The sequence below is a fragment of the Ammodytes marinus genome (genome assembly GCF_949987685.1).
Source record: "Ammodytes marinus genome assembly, chromosome: 12".
Lineage (NCBI taxonomy): Eukaryota > Metazoa > Chordata > Actinopteri > Uranoscopiformes > Ammodytidae > Ammodytes > Ammodytes marinus.
In genome coordinates this window covers 5410009-5427178 of record NC_137216.1, presented here as the reverse complement: position 1 = coordinate 5427178, position 17170 = coordinate 5410009, and the positions used below count along the sequence as shown (strand labels likewise).

General features: G+C 41.3%; 1 protein-coding gene across 1 annotated transcript in view; it reads left to right on the top strand.

Moving 5' to 3' along the window:
• Window positions 1-17170, top strand: part of LOC307258533 (transmembrane protein 163a-like) — a gene marked incomplete at both ends in the record, with an annotated part of 60330 nt that overhangs the window by 13202 nt on the left and 29958 nt on the right. The window lies entirely within an intron of this gene.

The following is a 17170-nucleotide window of genomic DNA, read 5'->3' as shown; positions in this document are numbered from 1 at the left end:
CTATAGCCTTTCCGAAACCTCCGGTCGTCTTGAACCTACAAACTCTTCCCAAAATCAGCTGATGTTTATAAAAAGCTCCAGTTGAAGTGTCTGTGTGATGTTGGTCAAAGGGCCACAACCGCAGAGAAAAAAAAATATGGTTGCAAAAATATCCATGGACAGGACATGGCCTTAATGTCGTGATTTCCAGCATTGTGATAAAGTGCAGACATATTATCCGGATACCTCTGTGGTCATCATAGATTTAACTTACTTACACCCGCTGCTGCTACTGCTTCCAATATCTCATTTGCTAGAAAGAATAACACAGCCATGGCAAAAAAAAACATGAAAAACAAATGATGAATCACAGAAGGCCGAGTGTACACAATAGAGATGTTTGCGTTCAGCTGTACAGAGCTTTCTACGGGCCATTCATCATAGCTGGTGTAGCCACTGCAGAAACAACAGTACCGATATCCGTCCCTCGCCCTCTTGCTCTAATTCTGCCTCTCCCTGCACGTTACTCCCCACATCCCTCTCTCCATCCCTCTTTTCCCTCCTTTCTCCCTCTCCGCCCAAACCTCCCCCTTTCTGTCTCAGGGTAGAAAACCCAATCATTAATTCATTTGTTTTTTTCCACTCCCCTCCCCTCCCCTGTGCAGTCTATTTTTACTGGTAAATACCTGGTTGCCAGCAGGGATAGAAGTTCTGTAGGCTATGCCCTGTCAGATTTAGGAATTGCAATAATTTATGTCCTAATTTATGTCCTGTTGTTTTTTTCTGCAATTATTACCGTTAGCTTTTTGGTTTGTGTGTACCATTACCATAGGTTAATTCATTGTATGTGTGTGGGTCTCGTTTATGTGATTACTGGCTGATTCTAATTATACGATAATAATTCCTATCCTGGTCTAAATGGTCATTATGTGTCATTGTGTGTTTTTGCTGCAACCGGCGGCATTCTTTACCTAACAATCTGTCTGTCAGTTCATTTCCAGAAATGTCACTACACATGCGCCATCTTATAGTCTAGGGACTGTACTGCTGTCACTTTGAGCTTGCCCACTTAAGCATGCCTCATCTGTCATCCTATTCAATCCCAAGTGAATAACTCTATCATTTTTACACATGATGCACATGAGGACTTGTATATCCTGCTATTGCAACACAAATGTACTAAAGATAGACATAACATTCAGGAAAGGCACAGCTTTTGAATAACTAGACATTTTTGGGTAATGATCCCCAGGTTTGTCGAATTGTATAATTACCAGACTGAGAACTGACCCTGCGTTCCAAATCGCATACTCTTTCTTTTTTCTATTCTACATACTACATCTGACCATAAAAATGATCTGGATGCAGTAGGCATACAATTGGGACATACTTTTACTTATTTATTTCATCATAACATCGTGCCTTGATCTTGCCTTTTGCTTTTATATCCGTCGCATCCCTGTTTGTTTTTATATTATGGCTGCTCCGTCGATGTGACGTCACTTCCAGTGCGCACTGGATTGAGGGTCAGAATCGCCCAAAATAGGATGCTGTTTTCAACACAAACAATCTCGGTCGGATGTATTAGACATCTGTGTATTTCTAACCATACTAAATCTGGCCACAAGAATCGGGAGATGCAAAATCTTTTTTCTATCATACTAAATAGTAGATAGTATGGGTATTGGAACGCAGCCTTAGAGGTGGTGTGTATGTGTATTATTAAGTGTGTATGTGTGTGAGAGTGTGAGTGTGAAGCCTGAGTGAGGAAGTTCTGTTTTTGTATGTGTTGGCAAATAACAAGCAGCACACCCTTTTAAACATCACCTTCTCCAAACTGTGTGCTTGTATTCGAGGCCCATTTGGAGTTCTGAGGAACAGAAATTAGCAAGTGTATTCCAGTGGCATACTGTATGTGTGCCAACATTTCTGCATGAGCAACTTCAACTTTCAATAGAACTAAGTAGCTCCTTGCTGTTTATCTACTGGTTTATGGCAGAATTTGGGGCCACAATTTGTACCATACTTTTTAATAACTTTTTATTCATTATTACGTTAATGTGAGTTTCCTATGTCTTTAGCATTTTAATTAGAATCATTTTCCAGGTCCTTATTCTAGTGCCTGTATGTTGGCCAATAATGGAGCATTTGCTTCCGTCTACTGATGGTAGGGATATAAACTTATACACATAGGCTATATTATTTCAGAATGTGTTCTGAACAGATGCTAAGACCAGCATCATTGTGCAGTAATATCTGTAGACAAAGAGGGAGGGAAGACAACCATTTGGACAATTGTTGTGTTTTCCCCTCAATTACTGACTTGAAGTCCAAATCTAAAATGTCATGTCTTCCCCTCCACTTATCTGCCAGCTGCTGTAAGAGAAACCCACTATTACTTTTAAATATGTCTTTTCAAGCTGGATTGCTACAATCAGATGACCTAGGAATCTGCGGTGGATCATTTGCCCTGAATCCCTACCCTCTAAACAGTAATAACAGCCATACATATGATAGGTATGGCAGACCAATCACATCTCTTGCAATTGCATGCTGATACTACATACTTCCTTAGGGTTAAGTGGCTCCCACTCACATGGCTTAAACAATAGTGGACAATGTAGAATATTGAAGCACAATGGGGCCTCAGATTGGCCCCATTCTACCTCAAACTGGTATGTTAATCCTTACTGGTATCTAAGTATTGTGTGCTGAACAGGATAATACTATCTTTTACGACCCCGTGATTTCACGGCATGTGCTGAGACTGTATATGTCATTTACTAGCAATTCTATAATGATTGGCAATTGGTCTGTTTAAGATTCACAAATGGATATAGTATCTTACTGTTGACAGAACAGGGTCAAGGGTACTTAAGTTTCGCACAGCCAGACCAAACTACAGCTAGTAGTATGGTCTGGAACCAAGCTACAGTATATCGTTTCAAGTAGGGGGGGAAACTGGGCTGGCTTGTTTCCATTTCTTTAAACCAATCTCAATCGTCATGGTTGGCATTAAGCCCAGGAAGCCTTTACGTGTCCTTTGAAAATAGTGCAATTTGGTGCCGGCCATGGACCTATTATAAAAGGTGCGGACCAACACCGTTAACGACCCACGCCATGTGTGCGTGCGCAACATTATGAGTTGGATACAATCAAACTGTATCAAACACACACGCACACTTTCTGTTGTCTCCCATTCTGAGTGGAGCGTAAACGGTAGACTACAGCGGGGAAGAGGAAGGGGAGGAGTTTGAAGACGCTCCCGTCTCCATCTGGGAGCGTGATACCAGTTGTCTATACTCTACTAGTTAGCCAGACTAAGGGCACTTTGACTTCTCAGGGATACAGTGGGGTTACTGAGGTGATAGCTGCTCTGCATAGCTATATCTTTCCACTAGCCTACTTCACTGACTTGAGAACCGCTACATGGTCGACGTTCTACAATTTATACAAGCAATCTATCTAATGATTAAGGATCATTTGGTGGACATGGTAGCATGTTTGCACATCAGCATGTGGATGCAGTGATTTTCTCTTATCAATTACAAAGTGGAAACAATAAAAATAAAGTTTTGTTGCATTTGAGCAGTTCTTTTGAAATGGATTGAAACGCTACGGCCACACAATTAGCTTTCCCCCTTGTAATATTACAGTACAAAATCGTCATTATCTTTTATTATCATTATTTTACACCACTGCACTGATTTGCATTCCATTAGCATTTTTACTGCGCCGAACAGCGCCCGAGAAGGACTTTCTAGTTAAAATAGGCTACACTATAACTATAAACAGCAAAAGAGGGCATTGCTTTTATACTTCTTCAACTATGGGCAGTGCATCATCATCATTTGAATGCACATCCACGACTGTATAGCCCTGCTGTAATGGAAATACAAACCCCTGCCTTGCTGGGCTGATGTTCCGAGCTGAACCAGCATATGTATATGGAGAAACTGCATGTTTGTTCCAGACAGTGTGGAAGGAAATCACTGCGGTGCTCAATGGTGGAAATAAATTGCTCGCTTTAGCAATCAATGACACAGACATTAAAAGAGAAACGAAAATCTCAAAAGTGCATTAAATAAATAAAATGTTAGGCTGAATGTTGTCTTTTCTCATGAAGAGCAGCCTACCACCTGCATACATATTTAATACTTAACATTTTCGAAGCGATGAATGAATGCAACCCCCGTGCTGCAGAGTCCCCCCCAGCTGCTCCAAGTCGGAGACAACTGCCCTCACGGTCCCATGCAGCGCTACACAGTGGCCTGTGTGCATTATTCAATCTGCGCTCCTACTCAGTTACACACCTTAAGCTTCACATTTTAATTGATTTACTACAAACAATTGTCCGACAAAGTCATAGGCTACGCGGCAAAGCTGACACTGCAAGTTATTAATGCCGAGGTTTGCGTGGAAATGTGCGTACACCCATTATTCTGGTGTCAAATATTGAATAGTATTTTGCTGATAAACCTAAAAGGTTTTCGGTGAAAACGTCCCTACGATACAGTTGTGACAAACTGTTGAAGATATTAATTTATTGAGCACAACAGTCATACAGAACAGTGATACAACTATATAACTGCATGTTGTTCTGCGACAGTACCACACTGTCAAAATAAACCTCCTCCCCTGCTATTCACTCTCTCTCTCTCTGACGCTCCTCTTAGCCTAGCACTGAGGCTGTCTTCAGCTTCCTCTGTTTCTCACACCAGATGCTTCAGTTCAGTCACATCTCCCATCCTCCTCTTTAGCACCAAGTAGACACTGACAAATCACACACGCAGACATTTATACAAAAGTATACACATAGATATGACATCCTCACATGCCAGCAAATAATGTGGGCTGAGGATATGAATACATCTCTTGAAGCAATGCAATCACAAGTATTCCAACCATTTGGTTAGAGTGCTATTAGTTTCCTTCATTTAAAAGCTTATATCATATAAAGGTGTGTTCACTTCATTTAATTAATTCAAGACAGCCTAATCTCCATCATTAGTGACTGAAGAGTCCACTTGGTGTGTGCTTTGGTGCATGCGCATGCATCTGTGGATGGAATGTGTGTGTGTGTAAGTGTTTCTACACAGGCCGTTATTCTGAAAGTCGAGTTATGAAATCTTCATTAAGGGATATTGTCAGAGTTATAAATTACAGTCTTAATGTTTTCCCCCCTAACACCCATTTTTCTTGATCTGTATTATTTGTGGTCGCTCCTCTACTTCCAATATCGGAAAATAAATGCAGTAAATATTTCTATTATATATTTTTTTAATTCAGGTTATTCTTGTTATCATTATGTACTTACTGTACAACATGACACACATGCATTAAATACTGAAGATCAAACGTGAGGAGATAGACAATTTTAACCTCTATGAAGCTTATTAGTCCAATCCCATTTAAATGAATGTTGCAGAGCTAAGTGTAGCTCAGAGCTGCAGTAGTTTCAAGGTTGTTTGAAAATGCTAAATTATACCTGAACAATAACCTCTTGAATACCCTACTTGAAGGATAAAAAATCCATTTTACTGATCTTTATTTAACAAAGGGAATTCAAGCTTGTCAAATGAGTGCACAAAACATTTGCCTGAATAAAATACAGTCTAAAACTGTCACAGTTCTAATTTCAATGAGTATTCTTGACTAAAGACTGCTAACAAATCTTAACAGGCATTCAGCGCCAGCTTTTAGTGTTTGACAGTTTCCCATACTTTGTTTGCTGACACCAAAAGAAGCATGATACTCAACCCTCTTTAACAAATGCATATGTGTTTATGCATGATGTGTGCATAACGTAATGTAATGTCATTTTAAAGGAACATGGAGAAAGAATTATCTCAATAAATAAAAAATATTTTTGATAATCATCATGACGCTCTAGACCACAGGGATTTTTATCAATTTCAAAGCTATAGGATGGATACCACATGGAAACATTTTCTTCATCAAAGCAGTGGAACGCACATTCTGTGGTTATGACTGTAAATAGTATGGAACAAAAATTGGATTTTAGTATATAGCATTAACACCTTTGGTACAAGTGTCTGTGCTGTGCTGTAAATGCTTGATGGGAAGTTGTTGTAGTCCTATCTTGTCATGAAACTAATTAAATTATGAATACTGAAACAGACACACATAGAATCACATACAGGTTGCGCAACATTCATTTTCCTTTATTTATCCTCGAAAGATCATTGAGGGGTGACCCTCTTTTACAATGACGTCGAGCTAATGTGTCCAACGACATGAAGGATTTGTTCTCTCTAGTTTGAGGCACGGACTGTACATTTGTTTGAGCCCTTCTCTCTATATGAATGCATTTGGCTTTTTTACTTAATGTAACACCCTTTTAATAACATAAAAAACGAATATAACTGAAAAGATTACATTTAAAAACATTGTGGCATAGTATAATATGTTTTAGGATTCAGGCTTACTGTAATTGCAAAGTTGCCTTAATTTGACATCATCACTGCTCAACCCTCTACTTACGTTGATTGAATTTCTGTTAAGGTTTCACGCCATGTTAATCTTCTGAGCCTGCCTGTAGTTTGTGACAGGTGGTCAAGATGTTACAACCATGCTAATGGTTTAGATACGCTAAATGGGCCAGATTGACTCCAGTCAGGCCCAGCTTAGGCTTCATTTGAGCACATTGATTGATGATTGATTATTGACATACACTGCCCGGCCAAATAAAGGTCACCACCAGGATTTTACTATAGGCAAAGAGGCAAGAGCCCTCCATCGGTCAAAAACTGCAGTGATTATATGTTTCAGTTATTAACAAGTTATTTAACCCTAACTGATCCAGAGAATAGCTTCTTATTTCTTAAACAACCCAGTCAGAAGACACATGCTGTGGTTTTGGAAAATATGTAACTCTGTTTCAGAGGGGTGAAATTATTGGCCTGCATAAAACAAAGAAAAACTCCTAGGGGAGAAGATGAAACTACTAAAATCGTGTTAAGAACTGTCCAATGCATTATTAAAACCTGGATAGATAGTGGTGAACAGTCATCTTTGAAGAATAAATGTGGTCGGGAAAAAATCTTTAATGATCATGATGGGAGAGCACTTCAAATAAATACAATCATTTGGTGGCATCAAAATGTAAAATATCGAACTCCCGGCTATGTTGTAATAGTGAAAGACATTTGTGTTGTTCCGGTTGGAGGTTACATTTTGCCACGTTTTGGTGCTGTCAACATGCAGAGTGGCCTGCTGTAGCGTGAAAGATGAGGCCATTAAGCAGATTCTACCTCACCGCAGTAACACTACACACTACACACTATTGATCCATTCTCTTCTCAAGAGAAATTGTTTTTGAAAAGCCTGCAAGGCAGACGCAGGACAGGTGCAGACTAGACACTTTCCCTGCTTTCCAAATCACATACTTTTTCTTTTTCCTACACTACATACAGAAGAGTTTTAAGGAGAGAAAAAACAATCAGATAAGGGATATAATGTTTTCAATATGTCGAGAAATGTCAAGAATAAAGATGAATACTCCAAAATGCTATTGGAGTTAGTGGTGCATTTATGTATTTTCAGCTTAGTACAATTGACGTGCATGTATTAGGACATCCTAAATCTTTTTCTGGCATACTAAATAGTAGGGAAGTATGGGGATTGGAACGCAAGGTTTATTTTTTCCAAACAAAGCAGACAAAGGTTCAAGGCACATACATTTTAAAATGTTTTTTATTCTAGATGTGAACCTCTCTTGTACGTCATCTCTGTCCCTCTGAGCTAATAAATAAAGGCAATAAAAAATAAATGTCAAGATAATAAAGATAAAAGATGCGATGAATAGGAGTCATGACATCATGGCGGCCCTGACATGCTCAGCAGTCAGTCAAGCTAACTGCTTGTTTGTTTAAGGATGTAAACCATTGCAGGTATGCTTTTTGCACACCGTTTTTTTTAAGCACTCCTTTTGCACACATTTCACCTTGCCACTTGCATTCCGAATCGCATACTCTTTCTTTTTTCTATTCTACATACTACATCCGACGATAAAAATAATCTAGTTAGGATGCAGTAGGCATACTATTGGGACATACTTTACTCTCTTATTTCATCATAACATTGCGCCTTGATCTTGCCTCTTGCTTTTATATCCGTCGCATCCCTGTTTGTTTTCATATGGAGGCTTCGTTGATGTGACGTCACTTCACGTGCGCAATGGATTGTGGGTCAGAATCGCCCAAATAGGATGCAGTTTTCAACACTAACAATCTTGGCCGCATGAAGTAGGACATCCGGGTACTTCTAACCATCCTAAATCTGGCCACAAGAATCGGGACATCCTAAATCTTTTTTCTACATACTATATAGTAGAAAGTATGCGATTCGAAACGCAACACCTGCATTGATGTGTTAAAGGAACTCTGGGTAGGCACTGCTTTAGTCAGAGGCTACTGAGTGTTTGATTTGCTTGGCTGTCAAAAAGCTTCCATCTGCAGCCTAGTAATAGGACACAGCCTTAGCCTCACACCATCTTTTATCAGTCAATGGCACTTGACTATTTTTACTCCTCACCGTTGAGCCAAAGACGTGAGGTGTTGTGTTGATGAGATACAAACGACAGAAGAGAATGTCTCAGCTCGAGTGGCTGTGAACGTGCTTGTGTGTGTGTGTGTGTGTGTGTGTTTACGTGTGTGTGTGTGTGTGTGTGTGTGTGTGTGTGTGTGTGTTTGGGATACTTCTCGTTTTTGTCGCACAATGTGGTTGTAATGTTCTACTTTAATGTTATGTTGTAAAAGAGCACTCCTATGTGTGATCTTGGTATCTTTTCTAAAAATCACGTCAAAAAGAGGTGCTATCATTTCTACCAGAGGACAATATTAGTGCAAATTCAGCTCAAAAAGGTATAAAGGATTTTGATTGGTAGACGTGATGTGAATCCATGGATGGTTATTTAGTGTTAAGGACCCCACAGTTTGTTATATGTTCAATACCCTGGTCTGTGCCCCATGGTGCAGTTGCTTGTGATCAATACATGAGAGGGACAGCCTTGTGAATGGCATTAAATATTAATAGCAGCTCAATGAATCGCACTGTACCGCACAAGACGGCAGCGCTCTACAAGGGAACATTGTGCTTAACAGCTGTGTCGGTATGCTTCTGCTGTAAGGGTTCCAAATAAGAAATACAAAACACACATCTTTGTTTAAAAAATAAAAATTAAGAGACCAGTCTGGATCTTTCATTTTCCTCAAACATATGCCTATAAAGAGTAAAACAAGAGACACTGAACATTTGAAGTGGTCTCTTAATTTTTTCCAGAGCTGTAGCGCAGTTATTTGGTGTCATACTTAATCGACCAATACCACAGCCTTAAAGAAAACAGTGTTCCAAAATGGCTGTAGTAAACTGGTACTGTGTTGTAAAATCAGTAGAATTACTAAGGCATTGTAAGAGGACTGTAGAAGGTAAATCACAAGTAATTGCAGCATGACTGTAACGGCTGGATCAGGAGGACACAGGCGCGGAGACAGTAACAGTTTTAAGAAGATTTATTTTGGAAGTAACCAGCAGGGGGTTAGGACCGTGATCCGGGGGGAAAGCTGGCTGTCATGGGGCTCCAGGGAGAGAGCATCGGGGCAAGTCCAGGGAGCTGAGTGTGAGCAGGCTAGAGCAGGCAGGCAGAGGGGTCCGGGAGGAAGTGCTGGCGGGCGAGGGCTGGAGCTGGTGGCTGGAGTCAGGCCGGGAGAGTGTGTGGAAACAGAATCTACAATCTGGCAGTGTCTGGCAGGTAGGGCCGGGTATATGAAGAGCAGTTGATTGATGATTGATGGCAGCTGTGAATGCTGGTGATTGACTCCAGCACACCTGACTCCAACCCTGCAATAGACCAGCACATAGACAAGGGTAAAAGGGAAAAACAACACAAGGGCTTGAGGCCCAAGCAGGATCATAACAATGACAAGTGATCTTTTCTGGGTGTTCAAACTGAATAGGCCTGACTGTTAAATCCATAATCAGATCATTGTCACTGCATGCAGTGGTCACTCTATTTTATTCACAAGCAAACCAAAGAGCTCACTGTAGGGGAAAAAAAAATCTCATTTAACTTCACACCCACGTTCAACTCTAGTGAATTTTTTTTGCAGAAGGGCATCCCACTCATTTATGAATGGTTTAGGGGATTGATCTTTTACAATGGACTCTTATTAAACGGCTCTTCTTGCCACTTGCAGTCGGGGGAACACGAAATAACCCGGCAGTGAAAGTCCCCGAGCAGCCAACAGCTACAGTTCCTCTTTGATCAATGGTAAAGTGATGCTTGCCCCATGGATCCATTAACGTGAGGGCTGGCCTTCTTCACGCTGTAATGTCTTTCCAGGCTATAGATTATGTATTGGTAAGGGGGAGGAGAGGGGGGTGACTTCAGGGCAAAGGGACTGGGAAAAGCCCAATTTTCCCCCTGTAATGCATGATCCATTAATTGAGCCCCTAACTGTTGGGCTTATTGAACACATGGATAGCAAGGGGGTTGAGGCAGAAAGAGAAAAGAAATAAGGTTAACAGTGCAGTTGGAGAGGAATATAGGCAAGCCATTCATCTTCATTCCACAAGGTAATTTCCACTACTTCCTCGTTCTTTTTGGAGCGCAAGTGGGTTTAATTGGTGAAACCGATGTCAGCATCTCCCTTAATCTGTGTGTCTGTGTGTGTGTGTGTGTGTGTGTGTGTGTGTGTGTGTGGGTGTGCGTGTGTGTGGGTGTGCGTGCGTGCGTATGTGTGTGTTTGTGCTTACAAACAGAATTACGCCCTCTTAGGTTTTATTGACTGAGACTAAAGGAAAGTCAGAGATAGCCACCGCCCCAGGGTAAGCAGAGGGAGGTTGAGAGAAAGGCCCTGGTAGTGTAATCAAGTGGAGAAAAAGAAGAGTAGTGAGTGACATCAGACGGACAACGGCTAAAAAAAGCAAAGGAGCAATGGAGCTCACAATGGCATAGAAAAAGAACGGGAATTAAAAGAGAAGTGATATCTTTTCATCTCAACGCTGCAGCCATAGGCTCGACATTTCTGTACTTGTTCCTACTGTTGTTTCTGTTGGGCTAATCCAGTTTGGTTTACAAATAATCAATTGTAGGATGTCTACAATGGTGGTTCAATAGCGCTGTGTGTTCAATAGTGTTCATCATTACACATCCTTCAATAAATCAATCGTAGGTTCTGATTTGATGTTAAGGCGGGACACTGGAGGCGAAAAAACAAAAACATTTCAAGCACAATTTTGAGATTTTCGGCTATTTCTCTCCCATAACATGTCTTTTTTTCATACTAGTAAACATTGAAGGCTCAAAATGTGAATGTAGGTGTTTATTTGACTATACCTTGTCTGTTTGCATCTGTATATTTCTCCTATTCATGTCATGGCCAATATCTCAACATTGATTTTTTTCAATACTCTATCACCAAATATAGTATATTATCAAAAATCTCAACTTTCCATAATCATTCTTAGCTAACGTGAAACGATTATTTAAAAACAATCGTGATACAAATTGTTACTAGAATTATTTCATCAAACAGCCCAAGTGTTTGAATAATTGAAACTGAGTCAGGCTTCTTCAAAAGCAGGTGAAGTTTACTTGCAAACAGCATACAAGGGAATCAACAATGTATCTGGGTTGGTACATGGTTGAATACAAAGAAATGAACAGTGTACATGGGATTATATGCAAGAGAAGGTGGTGTGTGCGCAAACACACTAGGTTTGGTGTGTCCAGCCCTTGTTTTGCTGGCGAAAGCAGAAATGTTTTTAATTAGGTAGATATTCCCAGAAATTCATCTCAGCTGGTGTTATCCTTCATACAATGTCTGATAACAGAATATGGGAGTCATTTCTCCCCAACCACTGTGCACATGAATGCGTCATACCTCTGTATGTGCCAAAATCTTATTAGGCAGTTTTCTTCTTCAAGGCTAAACAACAGTTGTAGCAAAAACACTTTGGAGTTCTTTAAGTTTACTGGGACAAAGTTCAACAGGCAGAAAGCATGTATTGTGCATTAAAATATTATACAATCATAAGGCAAATTAAATTCTGTTAACACAAATGAATACATTTAAGTGATTGACTGGCAACGTTTCCTGATGACATTTAAATGTTACCCTATGCATCTGCACTATCTGGTATTGAGTCAGACTTGATCAAGTGGACGGTTTTCAGCAGCAACGTTACTTTTTGTCAGTTCGGGAATCATTTGTTTTCCTTCACCACTGCATCATATCAAATCAAATCATTTGCACTTGTATTGCCCAATATCACAAATAGACATTTGCCTCAGTGGGCTTTACATTCCATACAGTACGACACCCTCTGCCCTTAGACCCTTAGCTCGGCTGAGAAAAAACTCCCAGTTAAAAACCCTTTATCGGGATTTTAAAAAATTGAGAAACCTCAGGGAGAGTTGACCGAGTAAGGGATCCCTCTCCCAGGACGGACATCCTGCAATAGATGTCATAAGTAGAGGAAATCACTGTGACAACAAAGTCACAACTTCAGAGGCTTTGTGAAAGATATTCTGGACACAACAAATACACGCTTAGATGCACTATCAAGGGAATTACATGACATCAAAACAAGCCTGCAGTTCACGCAGAAAGAGGTGGATGACGTAAAGAATTCTAACGCGCAACAAACCGAGCGCTGCAGCGCGACCCAGACAGACGTGTATAAAATGTGTGAGTTGCCACGGATAAGATGGAGTATCTGGAGGGACTGTCCAGACGTAACAACGTGATAGATGGCATTGCATCGTAATTTAGTATTACCATGTAAACATCTGGTCAATGATTGACTCCTTTTTGATTTCCTTTTCTCTTTCTGTTGGAGAAGTAACTCGCTCACCTGGGAAAGGGGTACGTACTCCTCTTCCACTTTGGGTGGCATTCTGATTTGTTTTGGTTTGTTTTGGTTCACCTGCTCAGGTACCGCGAGGTAGAGTCTGACGTAGCCGCCGGCTGTTTGTCAACTAGCCGCCTAGCTCCGTTCTTTCTGTCCGTGTTCCGAAAATCAGCGTCGTTAAACCATGCAGTGATCAAGCCCAGGGTGTCCGCGAATAGTCCGATGTCCGTAATCCAAAACCAGTAGCCAAAAAACACAGAAATAGTCCAAAATCGAGCACAAGTCAACAGTAATTAGTCCTAATGTGCAGCTGTTTAGATTAATAGTAAAATATATGTAGTATCTGAGATGAAGGATGTTCTTCCTCTTTATGAACCACTACAGTCCTTCTGCAGACTTTTTTTCCTGCAATTTGAACCTGAGAGTTGAAGAAAACAAGTGTTTTGTCTTGATCTGTCTGTGTCCCCAGACACACACACACACACACACACACACACACACACACACACACACACACACACACACACACACACACACACACACACACACACACACACACACACACACACACACTTGAGACAGAGGGCTAATTTGCCGGGCCACCTCTCTACCAGACAGCCAGGGTAACTTTGATTAGACCTGCGAATCCCTGTCTGTTTGTGTGTGTGTGTGTGTGTGTGTGTGTGTGTGTGTGTGTGTGTGTGTCTTAAAAACATGACCGTGGCTGATCAACTAGAGAGGGATTTCTCTTGCACAATTTCAATAGGTTATTTTAACAGAGACTCAGGATATTTTACTGAATGAACAGCCTACAGAAAACAGGTCACGGGGCACTAAGACACTGATCATGAGCCATAGGTGTGTGTGTGTGTGTGTGTGTGTGTGTGTGTGTGTGTGTGTGTGTGTGTGTGAGGACAAGAGGTCTAGTATGAGTTGGTTCACGGATGCTGGCAAGGCAATTACTGTGTAGCGAACAATAGCCAGTTGACTTGGGCCCTCCGGTAACACTGCTTCATTAGAGGCTTGTCTGCTCTTAAATATTTCTGGCATTTTGGACATCATGTCCAGCCTGGATTGTGATTCATGTACGTGTGGGTTACACATCATGTTTTTCTTATATTATTATTGAATGATATGATTCTGAAATAAGGAATATAACTTCAGATGTTCCATGTTTTAGGCTTAACTAATACGTAGAAAGAAAATCATTAAATGACCTCAAATGAAATTGAAGCCGTCATGTCACCGCTCCCCTGCCTGTACAGCTGCTGCCCTCAAGACACAAACTGTATATACAGTAGCAGCTTGTCACTCAGCTCAAGCACACACACACACACACTCACTGATATCATTGCCAGTTCCAATCTTTAGGTTTGGAGTAGAAGTACTAGCACTTTACCTGGATACTGGGAGTGCTATTTGTGAGATGTAGGGGGGAGCTCACCCTGTTAATTACTAACCTGCTCATACATATGTATTCCTAGTCCTGGATGTGCCGATCAATTTGCAACACCTTTGATTGTGTGTGCGTGTGTGTGTGTGCGTGTGCGTGCGTGTGTGTGCGTGCGTGCGTGCGTGCGTGTGTGTGTGTGTGTGTGTGCGTGCGTGTGCGTGTTTGCAGTGCAGTCTTTTTTGGAAAATGCCATAATGGTGTTGGTTTTTAATGAAATTCACATCGATGGTTAGACAGACATTGCTACTCCCCGCTGAACAAGGTGTCAAAGGTTTTATAGATAGCTTACAATTAGAAAAAACCCATTCCATCTGTCGTTTAATTACATCTGTGTGGGAGAAGGGAAGAATGTCTGTTATTCCTTTACAGCCTGTGTTTGAAAAAATAAAGAAATGCTCTCTGCCCCACACAGGTCTGCCTTTATATACTCAGGTCTGTCACTAACCTATCCTTCTGTCATATTGTATGTTATTTGATTGTGGCACAAATTATTTCAGTGAGTGTCAGAAAGAAGATGTACAAACAAGATACTGTATATGGTGAAACAAATTTAAAGGGCATTTACTTTAATAACCAATAGGGTGTAAGTCAGCATGCAATTATTTTTAAGAGCAATAGGAACAGAGTACTAAACCAGTGTCATTTGTATGCCAAATGAAAGAAAGGGATACCACCTGGCACCACAAAACACCTCAGTGGCACTGGCACATGCATTTATTGCTTTCAGAAACCAATAGTAAAACTTGGCTGTTTAAGACTACTGTTGGCCCTGCCAAAATGAGAAGAAGAACAGATTTAGCAAGAGAAAGTCTGGGAGTGCGAGTCAATGACCCCCTTTATATTTGAAGGATAATCCATGTCAGCCATTTGTTAACTGAATTCAGAATAACAATCTGTGTGACAGTGCAAGGGATGTTGCTCTCTATTAATGTGTATTATACACATCGCCTATGACATTGAGATCCAAGGTTTTAGATTTGTGTTGGGTAAACTGTAGCCTGTGTGTGTTATTTCACTGGTGAAGAAATTAGATTAAAGGTGCGGCCACACTACACGTGTTACGCGCGTAACGCAGCTAAAATGTTGCTTGATCATTTTGTGTCAAAACATTTTCTACGCGCGTAACGTGCCTAGTCTCCCTCCCGATCATTTATTTCCCTAATCAACCATCGCTGCGATCAGACCCGACCCGACACAACAGCGATCATGTCCGCACAAAAACAACAACAACACGGCCAACAACTGTGCCAAAAGACTAATAAACAGCAACTGAACAGCACAAATAGCCTAGCATTAAAACAGCATTGCATATTCACGCCGCTCGGAAATTCATACAAACAGCAAGGCAGCTACATAACAAACACAGTTACAGCAGCATTGTGTGCACGGCAGCACAACATAAAGGCAAGTAGCCAACATTACCTTACCTGGCTGTGACAGGGGACCGTGGCTGGCGTAGATATCACCGGTGCTTCGCTGCACTTGTCGTGAAAGTTCCCCGGACATAGCCGTCATGTTTGGGTTCATAATATTGAGGCGCTATAGCCGCCCGCACACAACCGGGTGAGTTAACTAATGCTATACGGCGCTAACTTGGTTTATCAGCTAAAAGCAGAGCTGCACATATCCACTGAATTAACCAGGAAGTCCATTCTCCTGGTTTACTTTCCCCACGTCTTCTATTCCCGAGCGGCTGTCACACAGCACCGGCCGCCCGCAATACATTTTCCTCCTCGGTGTTTCTCAGCCTCTGTGTACAGTACACTGTTCTCCGACCGTGCCAATGTATGTGACGTCGGGTCAAGCTCAACGCTGATTGGCCAACGCGGCTAATCGTCACGCGTAGGAGCGTAAAAAGTTAAATTTTTTTAACTCTGCGCGTAGGCGCGTTAGGTGCGTATATACGCGGCTAACGCGGCTAAAGTGTTGCTTTAGCGCGGGTAACGCATCTACGCGCGTAAACCAATGGTTCCCTGTGGGAAAATTGACGATTTTATACACATCTGTACACGTGTAGCGCGTGTAGTGTGGCCGCACCTTAAGAAGGGTAATATACGTAGATAAATTCAGTATGAGAATAAAGTAGTATGATCGGTTACAAACACATATATGGCCATAGTGACTAATGTCATCTGTTGCCTGTCTTTTTCACTTAGCGCTTCAAAGAGGTAGAGCTGACAGTTAATAGAAAGTGACGGCACATCATAGAAATAGATGGAAATAGCTGGCGGTCATGACTCACACACCTCATTCATCTTTTAAGCGAGGCGAAACAGTGCATTGGGAGCTGAAGTTGGTTGAAAGATTGAAACTGGTCTTTAGCTGTTCTGCATATACTGTAGGTGGGTCATCTCACAGGGAACACGGTCCTTTAAACAGAGCTATCAAAGAATCACTGCTGGATAAAGTTGTCAATGTGAGAGCATTTTTCAGACACGGCAGGGCGCTTCAAAACAGATGTATGAGATGTGAAAAAATCGAGTGTTGTATGATTGGAAAGTGTTGTATCACCACGTCGTCATGCCAGAAAACTGTTCTAAAGGCAACACGTCATATGTCAGTTTACACGCCAACTACTCTAAAGACTTTGCTCAGCTGCCTGAGTCTAATACATCACACAGTGTTTTCAACTGAGAAGCCTATCAGAGCCTTCTGTGCTGGTGTTACCACGGTGAATGATGATGAAACAGCACCCCTCGTTGCCATGACAGGGCCGCTTGTCACAGTGTGCATTACTAAACTCCTTATCTCCCCCCTTCTCTCTTTATGGATTTATAACCACAAATAAATGGATTACTATAATAGTAAGTCTTAAGAAAGCCATCTGATTTGGAGGGACAGCTAGGAAACACTGTTTACCCA